Source organism: Malaclemys terrapin, chromosome 3 (assembly GCF_027887155.1).
Source record: "Malaclemys terrapin pileata isolate rMalTer1 chromosome 3, rMalTer1.hap1, whole genome shotgun sequence".
Taxonomy (NCBI): Eukaryota; Metazoa; Chordata; order Testudines; family Emydidae; genus Malaclemys; species Malaclemys terrapin.
In genome coordinates, this window is record NC_071507.1 from 208,413,846 (window position 1) to 208,423,780 (window position 9,935).

The window sequence follows — 9,935 nt, forward strand, 5'->3', positions numbered from 1 at the left end:
CTGCCTGCTGGATGCTTCCTGGGAGCCGCTCCAGGTAAGCACTGCTGGGCTCACCTGGCCCCCTGGGAGGTCCCTCTGGGGGGGCTCCCCTCAGCCCCCACCCTGACCCTGTTCCCTCAGCCTCCCCCACAGTCCCCCTTGTGCCCCCCACCCTCAATCCACTGCCCTCAGCCCCCCTGACCCTGTTCCCTCTGCCTCCCCTGCAGTCCCTCCCCTCCCCCCGATCATCTCACCCGACCCACTGCCTTCAGCCCCCACCCTGACCCTGTTCCCTCAGCCTCCCACACAGTCCTGCCTGTGCCCCCCACCCTCAATCCACTGCCCTCAGCCCCCACCCCGACCCTGTTCCCTCTGCCTCCCCTGCAGTCTCCCCTGTGCCCCCCACCCTCAATCCACTGCCCTCAGCCCCCACCCCGACCCTGTTCCCTCTGCCTCCCCTGCAGTCACCCCTGTGCCCCCCACCCTCAATCCACTGCCCTCAGCCCCCACCCTGACCCTGTTCCCTCAGCCTCCCCCACAGTCCCCCCTGTGCCCCCCACCCTCAATCCACTGCCCTCAGCCCCCACCCCGACCCTGTTCCCTCTGCCTCCCCCACAGTCCCTCCCCTCCCCTCCCCCCATTATCTCACCCTGCATGGATGTGGAAATCTGTCCTGGATTCCAGGCTGTCGTTAGCCCCTGGGGCAAAAGATCAGCAGAGGCTTCCAAAGGGAAGTTTGCAGCCTTTGCTCAGACCCAAACATTTTCACTTAAATAACTAAATAAATAAATACCCAAACCCATCCTGGCACCCATCTGCTCTTTCCAGATTTGCTGTTATCCCTGTTGAGGCCAAAGTGGTTTGAAAAATTAAAAATCCTTGACACCATTGTGTTGCTTCCCCCTGTGTTGCTCGTTAATCTGATGGACCTGCCGATAAGGAATGAAAATGAATGCCCTGGGAGCAATGTGTCAAGCAGACAGTTTGTGAAGTAGGAATGTGAATGCTGAAGCCCTCACAAAATGCAGAGGCTTTTCTTAACCTGAGAACTGAAAAAGAGCCAGATCCCCTGCATGGGTTTGAAAGTGACAAGAGCCTAGCGACTGACCAGAGCAGCATCCGGTTTGACGTGTCGAGGAGGGTCTGTGTCATGAAGTCTGCATTTCCACTGAGGACTCTTCCATCGCCAGGGGAGCGCTGGCGCAGGTCTGCCGCCCGGCACAGCAATGCTGAGAGGTGCCAGTGTAGACCCGACCCACTGCCCTCAGCCTGCGCCCTGACCCTGTTCCTCAGCCTCCCCCGCAGTTCCACCTGTACCTCCCACCCCAAACCCACTGCCCTCAGCCCCCGCCCTGACCCTGTTCCCTCAGCCTCCTCTGCAGTCCCCCCTGTATCTCCCACCCCAAACCCACTGCCCTCAGCCCCCGCCCTGACCCTGTTCCCTCAGCCTCCCCCGCAGTCTCCCCTGTACCTCCCACCCCAAACCCACTGCCCTCAGCCCCCACCCCGACCCTGTTCCCTCTGCCTCCCCTGCAGTCACCCCTGTGCCCCCCACCCTCAATCCACTGCCCTCAGCCCCCACCCTGACCCTGTTCCCTCAGCCTCCTCTGCAGTCCCCCCTGTATCTCCCACCCCAAACCCACTGCCCTCAGCCCCCGCCCTGACCCTGTTCCCTCAGCCTCCTCTGCAGTCCCCCCTGTATCTCCCACCCCAAACCCACTGCCCTCAGCCCCCGCCCTGACCCTGTTCCCTCAGCCTCCCCCGCAGTCCCCCCTGTACCTCCCACCCCAAACCCACTGCCCTCAGCCCCCGCCCTGACCCTGTTCCCTCAGCCTCCTCTGCAGTCCCCCCTGTATCTCCCACCCCAAACCCACTGCCCTCAGCCCCCACCCTGACCCTGTTCCCTCTGCCTCCCCTGCAGTCTCCCCTGTGCCCCCCACCCTCAATCCACTGCCCTCAGCCCCCACCCCGACCCTGTTCCCTCTGCCTCCCCTGCAGTCACCCCTGTGCCCCCCACCCTCAATCCACTGCCCTCAGCCCCCACCCTGACCCTGTTCCCTCAGCCTCCCCCACAGTCCCCCCTGTGCCCCCCACCCTCAATCCACTGCCCTCAGCCCCCACCCCGACCCTGTTCCCTCTGCCTCCCCCACAGTCCCTCCCCTCCCCTCCCCCCATTATCTCACCCTGCATGGATGTGGAAATCTGTCCTGGATTCCAGGCTGTCGTTAGCCCCTGGGGCAAAAGATCAGCAGAGGCTTCCAAAGGGAAGTTTGCAGCCTTTGCTCAGACCCAAACATTTTCACTTAAATAACTAAATAAATAAATACCCAAACCCATCCTGGCACCCATCTGCTCTTTCCAGATTTGCTGTTATCCCTGTTGAGGCCAAAGTGGTTTGAAAAATTAAAAATCCTTGACACCATTGTGTTGCTTCCCCCTGTGTTGCTCGTTAATCTGATGGACCTGCCGATAATGAATGAAAATGAATGCCCTGGGAGCAATGTGTCAAGCAGACAGTTTGTGAAGTAGGAATGTGAATGCTGAAGCCCTCACAAAATGCAGAGGCTTTTCTTAACCTGAGAACTGAAAAAGAGCCAGATCCCCTGCATGGGTTTGAAAGTGACAAGAGCCTAGCGACTGACCAGAGCAGCATCAGGTTTGACGTGTCGAGGAGGGTCTGTGTCATGAAGTCTGCATTTCCACTGAGGACTCTTCCATCGCCAGGGGAGCGCTGGCGCAGGTCTGCCGCCCGGCACAGCAATGCTGAGAGGTGCCAGTGTAGACCCGACCCACTGCCCTCAGCCTGCGCCCTGACCCTGTTCCTCAGCCTCCCCTGCAGTCCCCCCTGTATCTCCCACCCCAAACCCACTGCCCTCAGCCCCCGCCCTGACCCTGTTCCCTCAGCCTCCCCTACAGTGCCCCCTGTACCTCCCACCCCAAACCCACTGCCCTCAGCCCCCGCCCTGACCCTGTTCCCTCAGCCTCCCCCGCAGTCCCCCCTGTACCTCCCACCCCAAACCCACTGCCCTCAGCCCCCGCCCTGACCCTGTTCCCTCAGCCTCCTCTGCAGTCCCCCCTGTATCTCCCACCCCAAACCCACTGCCCTCAGCCCCCGCCCTGACCCTGTTCCCTCAGCCTCCTCTGCAGTCCCCCCTGTATCTCCCACCCCAATCCCACTGCCCTCAGCCCCCACCCTGACCCTGTTCCCTCAGCCTGCCCCGCAGTCCCCCCTGTACCTCCCACCCCAAACCCACTGCCCTCAGCCCCCACCCTGACCCTGTTCCCTCAGCCTCCCCCGCAGTCCCCCTGTACCTCCCACCCCAAACCCACTGCCCTCAGTCCCTGCCCTGACCCTGTTCCCTCAGCCTCCCCCGCAGTCCCCCTGTACCTCCCACCCCAAACCCACTGCCATCAGTCCCTGCCCTACCCCAAATATCTTCAGCCTCTCCCATCATCCCACCCCCATTGCTCCCCCTGCTGTCCCACCCCCTCAACTTCCCCCCCATTCCAGTCCTGCTCCCCTCCGTCTCATCCCCTCCAGACCCTGTCCCTCTCCCCATCCCGTCCCACTCTACACAGCTCTCTACCCTGTCCCATTCATGCTCCCCTCAGCCCCTACCCTGCTCCCCCCATCCCAGTCCTGTCCCCCTCAGTTCCTCCACCCTGCTTCCCCTGGTCCATCCCCACACACCCACCGACTTCCACGACCTCCCTCCCCCCAATCCCACTGCCTGGACTCACCCCCGTGCCATTCAGGACATGCAGGAAAAAGAAGCAATGGGCTTAAATTGTAGCAAGGGAGATTTAGGTTAGACATTAGGAAAAACTTCCTAACTGTAGAGGTGGTTAAGCACTGGACAAATTACCTAGAGAGGTTATGGAATAGCAGTCATTGGAGTTTTTTAAGAGGTTAGACAAACACCTGTCAAGGATGGTCTAGTGTTGTTGTTACTCAGTCCTGCCTCAGTGCAGGGGTTTGACTAGATGACCTGTTGATGTCCCTTCCAGTCCTACATTGCTGTGATTCACACTGAATTGCCTTGTGCCCATGTCTAGTAGTAGTGGCACACAGTTCTCTGACATGCAGGTTTATAACATTGTAGTTAATATACACTTTAGAGCAGAGCAATTTTAAAGCTCTGCCTGTTCAGACCAACTGAGCTGAAAATTGTGATCTATAGTATTCAAAACTATTAAGATGTGGCTGAAATAAAATCAGCCTGAATTGCTCAACAATATCAATGGAATCAGCATTGCGCTGCTCTATATTGTAAAACATTCCAGTGAAATCTTGCAAGTATTCCATAGCACGCCGCCTTGCCCACATGGTAACTAAGCAGAACATCTTCCTGTTTCAACGTTCTTAACTTGTATCCCAGAGCTCCTAAAAGTTGGGTTTTTTTTCAAACACTGAATACTGCTAAGTTATGAGTTTTAACAGGTTTTTTTCTTTTAAACCACAGCACTGAATGTTGTTCTAAATTTTTTTTCCAAATTTTCTTAAACTCCCAGTTTATCCCCCGCTGATGTTCATTGTAAAAAGTATTGCAGGTCTAATAATAATATTTGGCACTTTTGTAATTCACTGTCCAACCTGTGTTTTGTGCCCTCCTCTGGTGGATTTTTAGAGGATAACTGTATAGCTACCAGCTAAGGGAGTTAGATCTTGAACTCAAGTAGTAGAAGCTCATGCTTCTAAGTCTGGATGGCTCGAGTTCAATCTTTGGTGACTAGCTATGATGGAGGTTGCTACACTTATAATCCCTTTAATCAGAGGTTCTGAATATGCTTTGTTGTAGGCAGAGCTAGCCTATAGTTAAGCAACCGAAAATTTAGAATGGGAAGTGTTGAAATGTTGGGAAGCCTTATAATTTTGCCAGTCTGGAACGAACATCCCATCTGAGGGATGGGGGCGGGGAGAGAGGAGAGTGAGACAGGACCAGGAAACTGGGACAAGGAAGCCAGAGCGGTAGTGGGGGGCAGTTGAAATCAGATGAGGAGTTGGGGTGGGTTAGACAGCAATAGGATAGACATAGACTGGAGGGGACGGGGAAGAAGGGTCTTTGACTACTAGAGACCACTCCATTCAGGAGCCTGGAATAGACCCAGGATTCCTGAGTTTCACAGTTCCTCTTCTGTCAGCAGATATCTGTGAAACCCACTTGCAAAAAAAAGTGTCTCATCCCCCTATAGAGCTGATCTATCACATATAGGATGACAACCTACTGCCTCTGCCATCACTTACTCCATTAGCTCAAGTGGCAGAAGTCTGTGCAGTGGATCTAAAGGTTCATCGGCAGGGTTGGAGCCATGCGAGTTTCACGATGATTCCACAGGCCAGAATTTCTGGGGCAGTTCAGTTTTGATTTTTACAAAAAAACCCTGGGGAAATGCATACAGAAATCGGGTGACCAGATGCCTAAATAGGGGAATGTCAAGTAGGAGGAGAGAGGTTATTTTATCTCTGTATTTGGCACTGGTGCAACCACTGCTGGAATCCTGTGTCCAGTTCTGGGGTGCACAATTTAAGCAGGATATTGATAAATTGGAGAGTGTTCAGAGAAGAGTCACAAGACTGATTTAAAGGATTATAAAACATGCCTTATAGTGATCAACTCAAGGACCTCAATCTATTTAGCTTAACAAAGAGAAGGTTAAGAAGTGACTTGGTTATAGACTGTAAGTATCTACCTGAGGAACAAAGAGTTGTTAATGGGCCCTTCAGTCTAGCAGAGAAAGGTAGAGCGTGAGCCAACGGTTGGAAGTTGCAGCTAGACAAATTCAGACTGGGTATAAGGCATACCTTTTCAATGGTGAGAGTAATTAACAATTAACAGTATACTAAGGGTTATGGTGTTTTTCTAAAAGCTATCCTCTAGGAATTATTTTGGGGAAGTTCTATGTCTGTGCTATACAGGAGGTGAGACCAGGTGATCACCGGATCCCTTCTGGCTTTATAATCTCAGAACTAGGTACATCAATTCACATGGAAAATTCTCATTGAATTCAATGGGTGTCCTTGCCCTGTGGCTTGTGGTGCGGGCTGCAGCAGGGGCCGTACAACCCCTCTCGCAGCTTCCTAGGGCCCCCTCTCATGGCTCTGCGCACCTGTGTCTGTCATTGTCGTCCTCTCCCCTCCCCCTGCCCCGCTCGCCCAGTGTGTCCTGATATTTCACTCTTGCGATCTGGTCACCCTAGCTGAGGATCCCTGGACTGAACTCGGAGTAGAGGGCAGGCCCCAGTTCCCCTACCAGCCACCGAGGGTGAGGCATAGACCAGTGGGGCAGTGAACAGGAAGACTGCCAGGGTCACTGCAGGAGTGACAGAGAATTGAAGGACTGTACTCCAGCAGGGGGGGAAATCCTGAGTGACCTGACTAGGGGGCTGAGTCACAAAGAGGAGGATGTGGTTCCCGGAACAAGAGAGGAGCTGCAGCCTGAAGAGAACAGACTGTGTGACGGCATGCAACCATGGAAAGGGTGTTGACCTTGGAGCTAATCCACAGAGTGACCAGCAGGAGGTGTCAAATGAACACCCCATGAGTGGCACACCCGGTCACACTCCCATTGTGCCACGTGCTGAACTCGCATCTACAGGGAGACACGGTCCCTGCCCTGAAGAGACTCCAAGGTCCAGCTCCTGCTCCCTCTGCAAAAGGGACCTGAGCCACCATTAAACAAAGAGACAGAGGGTGAAAAATCAGCCACGTCTCACTCAATCCGTGACACACCCAACAGCGGGGTCAGATTCCCTTGCCTTCAGGGGAGTGAGGCCTCCAGGGAACCCGACCCAGACAAGATGGAAAAGACTAATCCCAACTATCCATATAAATGACGGGGTCTGTATTAGCTGTTACCACTCAAGAAAGAGATGGGACCATCCGCAGGCACAGCCACTCGCAGCGTCCAGTGGCTGCAGTTCTGCATTCCCGGCCAATGGGAGCCGCGGGAAGCAGCGCAGGCTGCAGGGATGTGCTGGCCGCCACTTCCCGCAGCTCCCATTGGCCAGGAATGGTGAACCACGGCCACTGGGCGCTGCGGGCGGCCGTGCCTGGGGACAGTCAATGTAAAATTGTCTCGCGACCCACCACTGGATTACCCTGACAAGCTGTGTGCGGCCCGCGGGCTGCAGGTTGCCCACCACAGGGCTAGACTGATACCAGACACCTCTGTGTTCTTGGGGAATGCATTATCCAGCCTGACTCATGAAAGACCCCCGCCTCCCCACCATCCTCTGCATAAACCAAAACCCATCAGAGGACAAAACTTGCAGAGAGCAGTGAAGGGTGCTGGGAGAAACACCTAGACCCCTCCTGACAAGCGTGACAAGATGAAGACATCTCCATTGCATACAGAATGGAGAGCAGAGACAACTCCCCTCGCCTCATCTGCATGGAAGATGGGACAGGAAGACATCTCAGTTTACATACAGAATGGAGAACAGAGAACCACACTGAATTCTGGGACCAGAAAAAGCAGGGAAGCACTGCATCCTGGGAATCTCTGCTCCAGATGCTAATGAACCTATGTCTGCACACACCCAGCTCAGCAATTATCAGACCAATTCTAAGTAATGAATCCTTAATTGATATCCAAATACTGAAGCAGCCTAGTCGCATTGTGAGCTCCCTGGAAGAAAACACCACCCATAGCCAAGAGGGATCAGCTCCTATTGTCTAGTCTAAAGAAAACCCTTGAGTCACCAGCTTACCTAGAAACAAATCTAGTGTTCTCCCTTCAACCATTGTCATTTCTCTACAAAAATCCCTACTCACCCTCCAGTCAGGGTTCTGATGCTTAGATCCAAACTATGCACCAGTTCCACTGGAATTCCATCTTCTCCTGACTGACCGTGCTGGGGGCTCTGCCTGTCTCCAGCATTCAGGACCCTCAGCTACCACCATCATCTGGGAACCCCGACCAGTTCAAGCCTCATGGAGTGGGTGAGATCCCCCCTCTTTCTCTCTCTCTCTGTTTTCCTTTCTACCTTAGGTATTAACCTTTAATCATATATGGTTATGTTGGTTTAGCCCTCCTAGTGTAGTTATCACTATTATTCAATAAATAACTTTTATGGTTAAGTTGGTTGCTTCTTTTTCTCTTGCTGAACTTTACTCGTTTGTGATTTTAGCTTCCCCCATTCACTCTACAGCAACGCTTCTTTTACCTAAGCTAAAGATCCCTGTGTGACGTTGTGCAGTCTATATGGTTTTATAAAAACATTATATTCACTTATTATCATGTAACTGGGATATGCTTCGTGCAAAAGGTCTCTTGTAAGGTATCATTACAAAACTCATAATCTACTGAGTGTGATCATCCTATTTGTAGAAATGTACCACTCTTATATCTAAAACCAGAAATATGAAATATAACTCTGAGGGCCTATTGTAATTATGTAAAGTATGGGCCATTAATGATGGTTTGCAATCTTGACGACTCCCATTAACAAGGACCATTGTCTGCAAATGGCTGTGTTTACCTGTTAGTCTTCCTGTATGTGTGTGCTGGCAAGTGGGCAATGAAGTCTTGCAGTGACATAGACTCATAGACTTTAAGGTCAGAAGGGACCATCATGATCATCTAGTCTGACCTCCTGCATGATGCAGGCCACAAAGCCGTCCCAACCCTTTCCCTTGACTCTGCTGTTGAAGTCCCCAAATCCTGTGGTTTAGAGACTTCAATTAGCAGAGAATCCTCCAGCTAGTGACCCCCGCCCCATGCTGCAGAGGAAGGCGAAAAACCTCCAGGGCCTCTGCCAATCTACCCTGAAGGAAAATTCCTTCCCGACCCCAAATATGACATGTGATCATGTCACCTGAACTGGAATCCATCTTTAACCTGGTGCTTTTCCAGTGAGAGGGGGTGGAAACCCAGAGGGACAAAGGGTTCCTGCCTTATGCAAAAGATATATAAAGGGGTGGAAGAGAACAGAGGGGAGAGGAGCCATCATGAAGAATCCCCTAGCTATCACCTGAGCTGCAACAAGAGCTGTACCAGGGGAAAGAATTGTGCCCAGGCTGGAAGGTGTCCAGTCTGAGCAAAAGCTTACTGAAGCATCTCTGAGGGTGAGATTATCTGTATTCAGTTTGATTAGACATAGATTTGCGCATTTTATTTTATTTTGCTTGGTGACTTACTTTGTTCTGTCTGTTACTACTTGGACCCACTTAAATCCTATTTTCTGTATTTAATAAAATCACTTTCTATTTAGTAATTTACTCAGAGTATATATTAATAGCTGGGGGAGCAAACAGCTGTGCATATCTCTCTATCAGTGTTATAGAGGGCGAACAATTTATGAGTTTGCCCTGCATAAGCCTTATGCAGGGTGAAACTGATTTATCTGGGTTTAGACCCCATTGGGAGTCGGGCATCTGAGTGCTAAAGACAAGCACACTTCTGTGAGCTGTTTTCAGGTAAACCTGCAGCTCTGGGACAAGTGATTCAGACCCTGGGTCTGTGTTGGAGCAGACGGGAGTGTCTGGCTCAGCAAGACAGGGTGCTGGAGTCCTGAGCTGTCAGGGAAAACAGGAGCAGGGGTAGTCTTGGTATATTAGGTGGCAGCTCCCAAGGGGGTTTCTGTGATCCAACCCATCACACCCTGCAACGCCCAAAATACTGTGGGGTTTGCTCATCGAGTAGGTTACTGCCAGTGCAATTGTGTTGTGAGATTGGGGATAGGGACGTGCTGAATCTGGGATGCATAAGGGTAACAGCTTGCAAGTGCTGCTTGACCCAGTCCATGGAGCCCAGGGGCATATAAGGGGGGACAGCTTGAAAGTGCTGCTTCCTCCAGCCCAGTGAGTCCAGAGACATATAAGGGGTCACCTTGACAGTGCTGATTGACCCGGTCTGCTCAGACTTGCTCTGTTAATGTATGTGTGGGTGTGTTCATCCGGTTCTGGGGCTGGAGAAACCCAGCCCTGGGGAACCTAGGTCCTGCAGGATAGCTCC

The 9,935-nt window shown here is 52.6% G+C and overlaps 1 long non-coding RNA gene across 1 annotated transcript; it reads left to right on the forward strand.

Annotated features, from left to right (window-relative positions):
- LOC128833887 (uncharacterized) lies at positions 1-867 on the forward strand. The gene is made up of 2 exons (XR_008444346.1): positions 1-34; positions 808-867. It is a non-coding gene; the product is annotated as an uncharacterized LOC128833887 (long non-coding RNA).
- Positions 868-9,935: the final 9,068 nt, after the last annotated feature.